The sequence below is a fragment of the Fukomys damarensis genome, unplaced genomic scaffold, assembly GCF_012274545.1.
Source record: "Fukomys damarensis isolate Sample0158 unplaced genomic scaffold, DMR_v1.0_HiC HiC_scaffold_17, whole genome shotgun sequence".
In the NCBI taxonomy this organism is placed as follows: Eukaryota; Metazoa; Chordata; class Mammalia; order Rodentia; family Bathyergidae; genus Fukomys; species Fukomys damarensis.
Window position 1 is genome coordinate 34,957,573 of NW_022900929.1, and position 15,580 is coordinate 34,973,152.

The 15,580-nt window shown below is 38.3% G+C and overlaps 1 protein-coding gene across 1 annotated transcript in view; it reads right to left on the reverse strand.

The window, feature by feature from the left end:
• Positions 1–15,580, reverse strand: part of Nusap1 (nucleolar and spindle associated protein 1) — a 61,939-nt gene that overhangs the window by 42,891 nt on the left and 3,468 nt on the right. The window contains exon 2 of the mRNA XM_010624722.3: positions 14,261–14,336. The gene's annotated coding sequence lies outside the window, so the exon portion shown is untranslated. The remainder of the gene's footprint in view (positions 1–14,260; positions 14,337–15,580) is intronic.

Here is a 15,580-nt window from a genome sequence, read left to right on the forward strand (position 1 = left end):
ACAAAAAAAAAAAAAAAAAAAAAAAGCTTTAAATCAATAAAGAGAAACCATACATGTATAAGTACTCTCAACTCTTCCTATAAAATGGAGTCTCTTGCTGCTGGGGTCCTTTCTAGTTGATCAATACTAGGACCATCAGAACAGTTAGTTACCTAATTATTTAAAATCCTAAAACATCTGAAATATGTGTACATAACCCTATCCACTTCCAATAGCTTGTTTTTTTCTGACAGGGTCTTGCTATGTTACCTATGTTGGCCCCCTATATCGGGGGCTCAAGCAATCCTCCTGCCCCAGCCTCTGTGGGAGTAGCTGGGGCCATAGGTGTATGCCATCATACTGGGCTCAAGATACTAGTTTTAAGAGACTTCAAACAATCCATATAAACCTTATCAGACAAACCCTTTATCTAGGCATTTTACATACTGTATATTGGTATTTCATTCTTTCCCACTCTGAAACTCTGCACCTTTTTGATTATTGTAGCCATTGCAGCTTATTTATTTATTCAACATGCATACTGTCTTTTGTTTTCAAACATGCTTGGGGACTAAAGGAACTAAGAAGGAGATTAGACTGAGCACTCTTATGCCCATTTATTCCTTACAGTTTGAATGTCTTGTGATTGCCCCTGTTTATTTACTTCCCATTTGCAAAGGAAGATAATCTTTAATTAGAAAATGAAAAATACATTCAAGCTATTAGTTTATATTGCTTCATTAATAAATGCATATATAAAATTACTAGTAACACTAGAAATTTGCAATCATGCAATAGAGTATTAGTATACTACCACCAAGTTTATATGACCTGCCACTATTGCTTAACTTTCAGCTGGACCGTTTTAATAAACATGCAGAGTAAACCCCTTGATTCTGAGGAATTACGGAAAATAAAAACACATGCAGATTTTCAACTGGAAGTTTGAGTTAATAATTGCTTAGAAATGCAGGCAGGTGCTTTACATCTATCACAATGCTGTTTAAGAAGAGGCACAAGTCACACAAAAGGGTAAAAGTAGGACCACTATTCAATAATAAAGGCTTGTATTCAAATCCTGGCCCTTTTAGGTAAATGATGTAAAAACCTTGGGTAAAGAAAGAATTGAGAGGCAAAGGACGAATTGTGGAACAGTAAGTTTTCTGAGCCATTTATTAACAGCTATCTAAGAGCATGGGTGATGGGAACGGTGATGACGTTCTTAGGCAGAATGGTTCCTCCTCTGACTCACACTAAGCAACCCCTGCACAGCTCCGTGGGGAAAGGAGTTGATAAGCAGAGCTAGTACAGTGTACACTCAAGCATCCATGCCCTGAAGTTTAGCATAGCCCTCTGCTTTGAAACCAACAGCTAAGGGATCCTTCCAAAATGATGTAATTAACAGCCAAGCAATGTTATGAATAAACTAGAAGCAGCTTGCTGGCACCAACAGTACCATGAGAATGTAAACTCGGGGCCAAGGGTCTCTCCATAGTTTGCATATCACAAGTACAAAGAGTAAACAACAGACCACAAGAACTTTGAAAAGTAACCATGTATGTTAAGACTACTGACATTTGTAGCATAGTTTAGCATTTTAGAACTATTAATATGGTTTTTAAGGGTAATCTTTTAATTGTCTGAAGTAAGTGAACATCACTGTAATGAGTAGCCATGTCTTCATGATCATGCAATGTCTGAATATTTATTGCTTGGTTATTCTGTGTCTAACACTAACAAAAAAGGATATTAAAGAGCTATAATCAATTTAATGTACCCTTTTCCTTGTCCATTGAAGCTGCCATATACAGTAATAACTAAATATTCAAGAGATTCATAGATCTATACCACTTTAGTTTCTTTTCCTTCCTGGAAAAACAAGGAAAAAATTTAGTCTTTTCAAGGGATCTTCAAAGTGCTAAATGGCCAAGATGGACATGAGGTGAAAGGGAGTAAGTTAGCCAGTTCTACCGTTATATTCTCAGGTAGGGCATATGATTCCTCAGATCAAGAAAGTAGCCTGCCAAGTTCTTATAAAACAAGCAGTCATAGGCCATAGGCTTCATTGTATCTATATTAGACAAGGTTTAAAGAACAAAAAACTAGTATAGTCTGGCTATTTCCCTCAATCCTTTAGCTGCTTATCTTTCCTTTCCCCCTCCCCGTTACTTCTTTTGAGACAGGGTCTTTCCATGTACCCCAGGCTTCCCTAGAACTTGTGGCAATCCTTTTGCCTCAACCTCCAAAGTGCTGGGACTCTAGGCATGCACCACGACACCCAGCAACAGTTTCTTACCTATAAAACCTAAATTCTTTCATCATAAGCAGGAGGAAATGCTAGCTATCCAAATTCTTGGAATTTTTTTTAACCCTAATCACACACACAACACTCTTCCTTTTTAAAAATATATCCAGCAAGCCAAAAGAGATAGGTAACAATGCAGAAAAAAAAAATGCCGTTTTATATAGTAAAAGCCTGCTGCCAACCAGAACAACTTAAAACCTCCACATGTTGGCTTCTGAGGCTATAGGAGTATATTTGTTTCTAGACTAAGCACTAAAGACTTCATTTCAACAGCTCTAAACCTTTACTTTGCAAAAGAAATATTTTAAACTTTAAAATATACAAAAGTTGGTATTTCTTACACAGACATATTCATATACATTTGTACTGTTTTAAAAGAATGTACCTTTTATGTGCTCTTTACCTAGAACATTTTTTTGTGTAGCTGTTGATCGTAGAGCCCCACCAACTAAATTAGTAATCACTTATCCTACTGTACAAGTTTGCAAATACAATTCACTATACATGCAAAATTGTTATTGCTACTAAAATCTATCTCTTGAAATTATTAGTTTGTTTTATGGCTTTTTTTTTTTTGCAACAGGAAATATGCTTTCCTATATACTGTGTTATTTTGCATTCATTACTCTTTCAAAAGAGTTTTAAAAAATGTTTTCCAGAAATGGATGATCCCAGGCACTAGCTACTTGAGGCAAGAATAAAACTATTGTAAGCACACTATGAGAACCTAAACCTGGGTCCCTAGAGATCTGCTACCAGAATCTACTCATTCTGTTTGCTTGTGCATGACACACCACATGAAAACAGTTTACATTTCCTATCATACCAGTGTAGTATGTGTCAATCCTGGGCTCTCAATACTGACTTCTAAGAAGCACTCCAGAAAACTGCCACTTCCAAGTTCTCAAGGCAGCTTTTAGAGGTAGAATTCCTTTTTACAGAAAAACATCTTTTGTTTCAGAACAAAACTATTTTATTTCTGTAAAGTAAGTAGAAAAAAGTGAAAACTGTGAAAGACTTACTATAACCAAGGGAAAGAAGCCACTTATAGTAACTGAGGAAGGCTTCAGTTAGCTACATTTCCAATTTTCATAAATGGTCTGGAATCCCATCAATACATAACTGAGCAGATTTGGAAATATCTAGGATTCTTCAAACTACTGCCAGTGTTCTTCCACTAACCCATGTACTGTAGACAGGAAATGTAAATGGCCTAGAGATTAGAGAAGCACTCACTGAAGTAATTAACAGCATCTCAGTAAATCATGCAAAATATAAAATAATTTCTGAATGCAAAAGGAGTAGGAAAAATGAACCCAAGTAATACAACGTGAAGATTTATAAGAACATGGTGACCTCAAACCAAGATAACAATGTAGAATTATGAAATAACATTTTAATTTGAGGTTTCATGAGACACAAAGGTAGCTATTTCTACCTACCTTGTGGAAAGCTTTTATGTCCTCAAAGTTGCAGATTGTGAACCAAACTTTCTGGGTTTTTTGGCCTTAATGTCCTTTCCCCAGGAAGAATATCAGATTCAAATATTTATGAAAAAGGAAATCTAGATTTTCCACTCATTTTACACTATTGGTTATTATCAATAATTCATCCTGAATTATTGAAATTATTTCTAGGCTCATGCACTAACCCCTAACATGGCATTACAATATGCTACCAAGCACTAATGCTTACAAAACTATACACATCTCAAAATGGAAGACATTGGTGATTTTGTTGTTCTTAAACAACTTGTAACAATTGTCCACAAGTATTAAAATATACATATATATATATATATATATTTCTATTGCACATATCCCATTTTTATTTAAAATTTCCAAAGGAAAAACTGCCAGATAACATAAATAAGCAAAGAAAAGAAAGGAGGCACAGCTACAGATGGAGGCATAGTTCAAAAATTATAGTTTTTGCTATTAATATGGGGACCAAAATAGACCAGAAAAAATGCAAAATAAGTAAATACAGGGCAACTATAACTAGAATGTATCCATGTGTCAAATACCACCTACAGTCCACCCGAGATGATGTGGGAACACTGTCACTGAAAGAGAGCACTACATACTGGTTCCCTGATGTAGGCTGACAAATATAAAGCATTTGGAGGTGGGTCTGACAGCTCTTCAAATAAGCAGGTCAAATCTGGTTTCAGTAGCATTTACATCGACAGTGACACTGACCCAAAATTACCAAAAGGTCATGAAGATGATGAATAACAGAAAATTGGAAGGTTCAACTTCTCCATGATACATTTTCAACCTATCACTGGGACCCATGTATGGGAGATTCCCTTTTTCTTTTTTTCCCAGTACTGAGGATCAAACCCAGGACCTGCATGTGCTAGGTAGGCACATCCTCTTATCACTAAGCTGCATCCCTGGATCCCCAGGTCCCCCCACCACACACACCTTTTTGGTACCAGGAATCAAACTCAGGACCTTGCGCTTGTGAGGCAGGAGTGGTGCCACTGAGCTACATCCCGGTCCTCCAGTCTCCTTTTCTGAATTTTTCTTTTGGTACTGGGGATCGAACTCAGGACCTTGCCCTCGTGAAGCACGCAGCAGAACCACTGAGCTAAATCCCTGGCTCCCCTTTTCTAAATGTTATTTTGAGACACGGTCTCATTAAGTGGCCCAAGCTGGCCTGGAACTTGTGATCCTCCTGCCTTAAGAGCTGGGATTACAGGCATGTGCCACCACCCACAGCTCCATTCTCTTTCTTCTTTTTTTTTGGTACCAAGGAGCGAACTCAGGTCCTTGCGCTTGTGAGATAGGTGGTGGAACCACTGAGCTATATCCCCAGCCCCAATTCTGTCTCCTTACAGTTTTTAAATACTAATGGAAAGTATCAGTAAGTGGTTAGAGGGTTACCTAAGAGAAAAATTTAAGTTACATTTAGCCAGTATTATTACATTTTACCATTAAATGCCCTCAATTAAAAGTTATATTTTAACTGTACTATGTTTTATAAAGGTTTTTTCGTCCCACTCATATGGGTTGACTAATCTAAAATTCTGATAAATCTACTTAAAATTCCCTGTATCACAGCACCTATAACCCTGGGCAACCATTCTAGAAAACAGAAATGATCTAACAAATTCAAAATTTTTTCTCTACTCACAAAGAATAAAAAAGGTTTCATTCTTCTTTATGTAAAAACCTGACGTCTCTCACAATAGTCCTCTGAAGGGACAGGGTGCTAGTGTGTTCATTGTAGAGTTGTGAAGGGAAAATAAAGTAGACCAATATTTCTTTTTGGAACTATTTTGCTTCTGTTTTGGGTGGTGGTGGTACCAGAGATCGAACTCAGGTCTTCATGCTTGCCAGGCAGGCACTGTGCTGCTGAGCTAAATCCCCGGCCCTGGAACTATTTTTCTTGAAGTTCTTTTCAGATCCTAAATTTATTTTAAATCTATAATGACCAATCACAGAATTGGGAATGTTACTTCAGAGGCTCACTCTCTGATTAGGTTAGTAGTGAGTAGAGATGTTTACCTGAGTCTTATCCTTTTCAGCCTAACATTATTCCTATTGCTTAAAAAATAGATCAAACCTTAAGTGCCCTTCCTGGGTCAAAGGAAAAGTTAGTTGATAAAAAAAGAGCTATATAATGTAAAATATCAAAACTCAAGATGGTACAATATAAGACATCTGCTTCTTTTGCTTAGGAAGATATACAGAAACTTTTTTCATTTTAAACACAGCTCCATGTCCAGAGTTGAGGGCAGTTGTATAACAGAGCCCATCATGTCTTCTAAGGTGAACCACCCACTTGCAGCACTTTTCTTCTGGCCTTCACCATAAGGAAAACAAAGTCATGTGCTATATATGACTCCACAAAGGGATGAAGAAATTTGTAATCCAGTATCTACTCAAATTAGAGGAGTAGGGTTCCATCAGCGGACTCAAAATGTGTTCTTTTATCATTCTTTCAACTCAGTGAGAACATGGCATTCACAGGATTAGCTGCTGTGCAAGCTGGTCTTTTCCTTAGAAAAATGAGGGCAGGGGATTTAGCTCAGTGGTGCCGCTGCCTGTCTCGCAAGCACAAGGACCTGAGTTTGATCCCTGGTACCAAAAGAAAAATGAAAAAAACTTTTTTTAAAAAATGAAATTTCCAAAACTTCTAAAAAAGAAGTCAACGTCTTCATTCTCTAGGAGAAAAAAAGTTCTATTATCCAAAAATGTGGGTTTACATGTGTAAAAAGGTATTTCTACAGAAGCTCATGGTTTATTCACATATGAAATCAACCTTAATGTCTTTATGCTTCTTTATAATATCAAAAGTTTTAACTGCAAAAGTGGACCTTTGTTCTCCAATAAACCTGTATCAGGATGGGCCAAGATTCTGATACAGGTAACATTTTAACAACTCTTTCATTTCAAATCAGAACAACTATTTAGAAGTTACTGCTGTGGTCTTAATGTGCTTCTCACGTAGTAGCTGAAACTGGAAGACATTTTTAAGAACCCCTGAAGTCGTCCATTTTTGTTGTTTATGTTCTCTTCTTGTTTGGAACAAAAGTGAAAGAATTCACAAATATCATGACCTAAGCACCTGTTTAAAACTAAACATATATGCCTCAGCTTGCAAAATAATTTCTTTATAATTAAGCAAACCACAGCAGAAGGCCCACATCATTTGGGTTTTTTTCCCTGGAGAAGTCACAGGATAACTTCATCCTAAGGGCATCTCTGTGTTGAAGCTGAGAGGTGGAACAGAAGAAAGCCATCTTTTTCATTCCAAATCATGGAGGTAATGTGTAGAAAGATATCTATAATTCAAAACAGGGAAACGAGGATAATTCTAAGAACTACGGCTCTAGAAGACAACACAGAAATACCTAAAAATAAAAATAAAAACAGGGAGATTAGATCAGGTACTTCTGCACGAGCTTACTTTAACAAATATTTAAAACACATAAAGAAAACAATAGTTTGGATTATACACTGTCTAAAAGAACCTGTCTAACCATAATACCAAATTCACTATTGTTTTAAGGAAAGCAGTAATACAAAGTAGGCATGGTGGTAAATGCCTATAATCCCAGCACTTTGGGAGACTGAGGCAAGAGGATCACAAGTTTGAGCCCGGCCTGGTCAACTTAGCAAGATGCTTAAAAAAAAAAAAAAAAAAAAGAAAAAGAATCAGAGATGTAGCTCAAGGCCCTGGGTTTAATCCCAAGTACTCAAAAAGCAAAAACCAGAAAAAGAAAAAATAGCCTGAAAAAATATATAAGACTGATTAAAAAAAAAAGCTATGTACATAAAAACCTGAATTATACAAAAAGTATATTGTTGGGGCTGGTGGCACAAGCCTGTAATCCCAGTACTGGGGATGCTGAGGGAGATGAATTGAGAGGCTTAAGTAGGCAGATAGCAAGGTGAAAGCCAGCATGGGTTACATAGTGAGTTCAAGGTGAGCTTGAACTACACAATATGACGCTGTCTCAAAAAAACAAATCAAAAGATATGTCAAGGGCCGGGGATTTAGCTCAGCGGATTCGCTGCCTGCCTTGAAAGACCAAGGGCCCGAGTTCAACCCCTGGTACAAAAAATAGACCAAAAGATATATCAATTGCCTCTTATGTAAATGTAATGCCAAGATTTTATAGAAATAAAAATATTCTAGGTGGCATGGTGACACACACCTGCAGTCCCAGAATTTGGGAGGGTGAGGCGGCAGACTGACAGGAATTTGAGGCCAGCCTGGGCTACATAGTGAATTTAAGGCCAGCCTGAACTACAGGGAGACCCTATCTCAAAAGGAAAAAAACAAACAAAAAAAGGTAAATATTGCGTGATTTCCACTTACATGAAATAATGGTGAATAAGCAAATTCATAGAGACAAAAAGTAGAATAGAGGTCAGCTGGGGCTGAGGGAAAAGGAAATTGAAAACTATGAATAATGAGTCAGATGATGGAAAAACTATAGAAATACATAGTGATAATAGCTGTCTAATAATGTAGGATATACTTAACACCAATGAATTACACACTTAAAAACAAAACGATAAATTTTATTTGGTAAAATTTTATTTACCATTTAATAATGTATGACATTAATAAGTGAATCAGAATTGTGTGTCAGACATTTAAATGATTTTATGACAATAGCCAAGGCAATTGGCTAGTCTTCCTATCCCACAGTTTTTAAGTCTGTCACACACATTAAAAAACCTTAGGCCGGATATTTAGCTCAGTGCATCACACCTGCCTTGAAAGTGCAAGGTCCTGAGTTTGATCTCTAGTACAATAAACAAACAAACAAAAAAAAAAACCTTAGCCAGGCTGGTGGCACACACCTGTAATCCCAGCACTAGGAAGGCTGAGGCAGGAGGATTGCTGTGAGTTCGAAACAAGCCTGGGCTACATAATGAGTTCCAGGTCAGTCTCACCTACATAGTGAGACACTGTCTCAAAAAGCCAAAAAAAACAAAAAACAAACAAACAAAAAAAACCCTTAGCTAGGCTAGGCATGGGAGGCTAAGGCAGAAAGATCACAAGTTCCAGCCCAGCCTGGTCAATTTAACAAGACCTTGTGTCAAAAATGCTGAGGGTTGGGGATATGGCTAAATGCAAAGGTCCTGGTTTCAATTCTTAGAACCACAGTTAACCCATCCATCAATTAATTTAGTAGGCACACTGCCATTTGCCTGTAATTCCAGCTACTCTGGAGAATGAGACAGAAAGATCACAAGAGACCAACCCAAGTGTGATGGTGCACATTTGTAAACCCAGCACTCAGAAGTTCAGATCCAGCCTGGGCTACACAGTGAGTTCAAGGTCAGCCTGAACTGCATAATGAGACTCTGTTTCAAAAGAACCCAAAACCAGACAAAGTTGGAGGCCAGAATGGGCAACTTTGAAAAACCTGGTCTTGAGAAAGGGCTGGGGATATAGTTCAGTGGCAGAGTACTTGTTCAGCATGCAAGAGACCCTTGCTTCAATCTCTTGTATAAGAAAAAGAAAAAAAAAGAAGAACTTAAGGACTATTTAGTTGCCGATGCTTCCTCAGGCTAATTCAAAATTTATACCAGTCATTAGACTATTCACAATTCAATTCCAAATACATTTACCTGCCAGGCAAGGTATCACAACTCCAGTCCCAGCTATGGCAGAAAGTGAAAGTTTACTTTTGCCAGGAGCTTGAGACCAACCTGGGCAACACAGAGACATTGTTTATAAATAAATAAGCAAATAAATAAACAGCCACACATGTAATCCCAGCACTCAGGAACCTGAGATAGAATTGCAGAGAGTTCAAGGCCAGACGGAGCCACAGAGTAAGTTCAAAGCCAGCCTGGAATTACATCTCAAAAAATTAAAAAACCCAAAACAAAACCAAAAATAATAATAATAATAAAAGAAAACAAAAGACCCCATCTAGAGCCAGGATTTAGCAAGCACAAGGATCCAAGTTTGATCCCTGGTACAAAAAAAAAAAAAAAAAAAAAAGCACAGAGCTGTGAATCCTAGATACTAGGGATGCTAAAGTAGGAAGACTAAAAGTTTGAGGCTAGCCTCAGCAATTGAGCAAGAGAAAATTGGAAAATTTGTGAAAATCTATCACAAAAAATTGAAAAACGGGCTGGGAACATAGCCCAGTAATAGTGTGTTCACCTAGCATATGCTAGGTCATGGGTTCAGTCCCCAGTATCAGACGAAATCAGTCATGCACAGGGTAGTATGAGCGTAGATTCAATCAATCCCCAGTAAAAGAAATAAATTAATAAGGGAATAGCCAGGCATGGTGGTGCACTCCTCTAATCCCAGCACTCGGGAGGCTGAGGCAGGAGGATGCTGTGAGTTCGAGACCAGCCTGGGCTACATAGTGAGTTCCAGGTCAGTCTCAACTACATAACCCTACAAAAAAAAAAAAAAAAAAAAAAAAAAAAAGTGAATACATCTAGCTAACATGAGTGAAAAATAAAATTGAAACAGACACAAGTTCTAGGTATAGGTGAGGAAACTAGAACTACAGATTCTGTTGCACAAAACCTACAAATACAGGGCCAGGGATTTAGTTCAGTGGTTCCACTGCCTGCCTTGCAAGCACAAGGACCCAAGTTCAATCTCTAGTACCAAAAAACAAAAACAAAAACAAAAAACAAAAACCAGGGCCAGGGCTTTAGCTCAATGTTTCTGCCACCTGCTTATAATGGCAAGGACGCAACCAAGTTTGATCCCTGAGTTTGAAGCCCGGTACCAAAAAAAAAAAACAAAAGAACCTACAAATACATTCCCTATAAAATTGGTGCCTCAGTATGGACTTTTTTTTTCCAGTACCAGAGATTGAATTCAGGACCTTATGCTTGCCAGGTGCGGCACCACTGAGCTAAATCATCCCCTACCCTTCTCAGTAGGGACTTTTTAGACTCTGAAGTCACCAACTTGGTGCTGCTGGTTATATGAATCAATTCTGTTCTAGACAATCTGATTTCTTAGGACGACAGCAAGAGAAGCAGAAATTTCTAATGTAATGTAGCATTTAGGCTACTCACCCTGTGAGACAAGGAGTTCAAGTGTTAGCCTCCAAGATAGTTCCCTGAGCACTGCTCCCTCTGGTTTTCCTGACCTTTTATTAGTCCTCTCCAAGAATGAATCAGGGTTACTCTATGTTGAAAAAAGAATAATTTGGCTGACCTTTGTCTCTGGGAGGAAGACCTTAAATTCTTGAAGTTTAGAATGACCCAATGCAAATTAAACAATGGGTCAGCTGGTCAAGGTAGTCCTTCCACTTAGAAAGGCTGAGAGAGGATGATCACAAGTTCTAGCCCAATCTGGGCAATGTAGCAACTCAGTAAGATCCTGTCTCAAAAAAAAAAAAAATAAAAAAAAAAAAAAAAAAAAAAAAAAAAAAAAAAGGATAGAGAAGACACTAGAATCAGTCCCCAGTACTACTACCAAAAAAACAAAAAACAAAAAAAAACCCTGCTAGGACAGTTGAACAGTTTCTACCCCAGAAATGGATAGACTGTACTAATGTAAGGTCACTGCCTGAGCAAAAACTTCTCATTTATCAAATGAGAAGAAATTTATTTGGATAATACCACACATGAAGCTGGGTGTGGTGACACATCCCTATAATCCCAGCTACTCAGGAGGCTGAGGCAGGAGGATTGAAAGTTCAAGGACAGTCCAGGCAATTTATTAGGACCCTGTCTCAAAATAAAATAAAAAGGAGCTTGGTACATGACAGAGCACCAGTTACCTAACATGCATGAAGCCTGGGATCAATCTCCAGTATTACCAAGGAAAAAAAAAGGTAAAATAGGGCCGGGGATTTAGCTCAGTGGTTCCGCCACCTGCCTTGCAAGCACAAGGTCCCAAGTTTGATCCCAGGTACCAAAAAAACAAAGCAAAACAAAAAAAAGGTAAAATCAGTAGTGGTTCTTGTATATCCTTTTAGATATATTTTCCTATATAAGTATTTTCCTCCACAAAGGTAAGGCCATTAAATAGTATTCTGCAATTTGCTTTTCCCTAGTATGTTTTAGAGATCATTCCATATCACAATTAAAGCTATCTTATAAATGCAGAAGTACCACAATTTACTGAGACCTGTTCTCTAACAATGAACACTTTGATTGCAATCAATATTGTGCTATACTTTCAAGTTTCTTTCTTTTTTGGAGGGATTGAACTCAGGACCCTGCGCTTACAAGGCAGGTGCGGTGCCATTGAGCTAAATCCCTGGCCTTCAAATTTCTAAGATCAAGTGATAAAGTCTCTCCTCCAAAGGCATAAGATAAAAGACTATCACCAAAAGGACATTTTGCCCAATCTCGGTTTTGTTTGTTTTGAGACAGGCTTTCACTATGTAGTTCAGGCTGGCTTTGAACTTACTATGTAGCCCAGGCTGGCCTTGAACTCGTGGCAATCCTGCCAAGTGCTGGGACTACAAACATGTGCAGTCATGCCCTATCAGTTTTTATTCCTTTTACACTATTAAAACACATTCTCTTAAAAGCAGGCATGGTGGTGCACGCCTGTAATCCCAGGACTCCAGAGGCTAAAGGAGAATCTCTGCAAGTTCAAGGCTAGCCTATGCTACAATGAGTTCAAGACCAGCCTGAACTACAGAGCAAAATCCTGTCTCAACTCCCAGTTCCCAAATATACTCTTCTCTCCTGTACATGTTTTTTTAAACTGTAATAAAATGTATATAAAATTTTAAACACTTTTTATACATACAGCTTAGTAGTACTGAGTATATTAATATTGTTGTGCCACCACTACCACCACCCATCTCCAGAACTCATTCTGGCTTCTCAAAGTGAAACTCTGCGTCAACTCAACAATAATTTCCCACCCCTCTCCCCCATAGGCCTTGGCAACCACCATTCTAATTTCTGTCTCTATGATTCTTGCTACTCGATATACCTCACATAAGGTGTATACAAGGTTTTAATCCTTATATTAAATGCACACTGAATGGTTTTCACATAATACAATCAATGTTTGTACCCAAATAGGTGTTACAGTTTGGAGCAAAATTTGTATGTTTAAATCCTAACATCTAGTACCTCAGAAAGTGACCTTATTTGGAGTCATTAAGTCTTATTTAGGGTCATTAAGATGTGAAAATTAAATTTAAATTAAAATGAGGTCATACTGGAGCAGGGTGGGCCCCTGATCCATTATGATTGGTGTTCTCATAAAAAGGGGTAGTGGGAAGCACAGCCCTGTAACCTCAGCTACTTAGGAATATGAGGCAGGGGGATCAGATTCAAATGTAGCTGGGTATGGTAGCGCACGCCTGTGATCCTAGCCCTGAGGAGGCTGAGGCAGGAGATTAATGGAAGCTCAAAGCCAGCCTATATTATATAGTGAGTTCAAAGCCAGCCAGAACTATACAGCAAGACCCTATCTCAAAAAACAAAACAAAATTTCAAGTCCAGCCTGGGAAATTTGGTGAGATCCTGTCTCAAATAAAGAATTGGGATACAGCTGAGGGCTAGATTGCCCCTGGATTTGATCTTCAGTACCAGAGAGGGGTAGATTAGGACGGACACACGGACACACACACACACACACACACAAACACAAAGGAAGAAAATTGGTGTGAAGAATGAAGTTTATGCTGCCACAGGCTAAGAAACTTCCAGAAGCTAAAAAGGTCTGGAGCCAGGGGCACACCTGTAATTCCAGCACTGAGGAGACTTAGGCAGGAGTATCACTGTGAATTTGAGGCCAGTCTCGGCTACATAGTGAGTACAAGGCCAGCCTGAATTACATAGCTAGACCTTATCTCAAAAAAAAACAAATCTATTTATTTATTTTAAAAAAACAGAAAGCCTCCCAGAGGATGCCCCTGCTATCAAGTTTAGATGTCTGACCTCTAGCACCATGAGAACTATTGTTCTTGCCACAGCCGGCTTCAGGAGGTATGAAGTCTCACAAGGGTCTTCATTTTTTTCCCCCAGCAGAGCCGAGGAGTTAAATCAGAGCTTTAAACATGTCCCAGATAAGGTCTGTTTCTTTTCTTTCTTCCTCTCCCTTCCTTTCCTTCCTTTTTTGTTTTTTACTGTCTGGGGCTTGAACGCAGAGCCTTTGCCCTGAGCTACTTCCCCATTCATTCATTTTTGCAATACTGGAGATTAAACTTAGGGTCTTCAAACTGAGCTACATCCCAGCTCCCCTTTTTTCCATTTCTTATTTTTAAGGACAGGGTCTCACTTAGTTGCTAAACTCTCCAGCTGGGCTTCAACTTGCCATCCTCCTGCCTCAGCCTCCCAGAGTACTATATATACCACCATAATACACACACACACACACACACACACACACACACACACACAAACTACCACATCCAGCCCTTTTATTTTGTCTCCCTAAAAAGAACTATATACGTATCAAAATTTACACCTATGTTTAATGTTCATCTTCTATTCCACTTCTGTCTAGCTATTTTCAAACCTTATTTACAATGATTAGCCCACTATTACTTACTTGCCAAATCCTGAGTTCAGAATTATTTTGAGCACCTAAAGGTCAGGAAAGTCTTCTTTCTATGTGTAAAAGGATCCTGAAGAAAAAAACAACAGTAAAGTAAGGTTCTAGTAATCACTGATCCTAGATGTGTAAGTATGGTAAAATTACAAACTATTCAGAAGAATATAATCAGACGTAAGTTACTCTCTACCTGCCCATATACTAATTTTTAAAAGATGCCGAAAATTCTTGAAACAAGCAGGCCATGGTGATGTATTCTGGTAATCCTAGAGGCTGATGCAGGAGGATTGACATGAATTCAAGGCTATCCTGTGCTACATAGGGAGTTCAAGGCCAGCCTGAACTATATAAAGATCCTGTCTCAGAAAACAAAACAAAATTCTTGAAGTATTTCTGAAGCTTGTATGAAACATTATTCTCTGGGAATCTCATAATAGTATGGATTCTCTTCATAAATTGTATGTAAGATTTCTGGTAGTTTATAGGCTTCCTCTAAAACTCTTTGATATACACACATTCTTCTCTGCAAAACACAGAAAAATATTACCTTTCTTTCCTCTGGCTCAAGTCTTCTCCTGGATGAGATGAAAAAACTACTGACAAAAGCAATCAAAAGGGAAGTGCTGCCAGGCATGGTGGTGCACCCCTGTAATCCCAGCACTCTAGAGGCTGAGGCAGTAGGATGCTGTGAGTTTGAGACCAGCCTGGGCTACATAGTGAGTTCCAGGTCAGTCTCAACTACATACAAAGAAACAAAAAAAAGAAGTGCTTCTCCTTGAAAATTTTCCAAAAGCATAACTTATACTAATTACCATTTGAACTAGATCCAACTAATGTGCAACCGTTTTCGTCAGTCCTAACGTATTCATTTATTTTTATCTTGTTTTGTTCTTGAGGCAAAGTCTCACTCAGGCTGGTCTTGAACTAGCAACTTCTCCAGTGCTAGGGTTACAGGCATGTGGCACCACACAGGGCAAATCCTCACTACTTTAGAAATCTAATAAAATACGGCCGGGGATTTAGCTCAGTGGTTCCACCGCCTGCATTGCAAGCGCAGCGACCCGAGTTCATCCCTGGTACCAAAAAAAAAAAAGAAAAAAAAGAAATCTAATAAAATAAACTTTCCTATAATGTAACAGAGATCCAATGAGAGGTTACAACCCTGAAAAATTACAAAAAATGAGATACCCTCCCCAAATTTAAAAAACCGAATAGAAATATCAGACATTACTGACATTCTGCAACCCTGATACCTTACTTAGATTATGTGCTATCACTATTCCGCAAAATTATTTCTCATTATCCCTCTACCAAAAA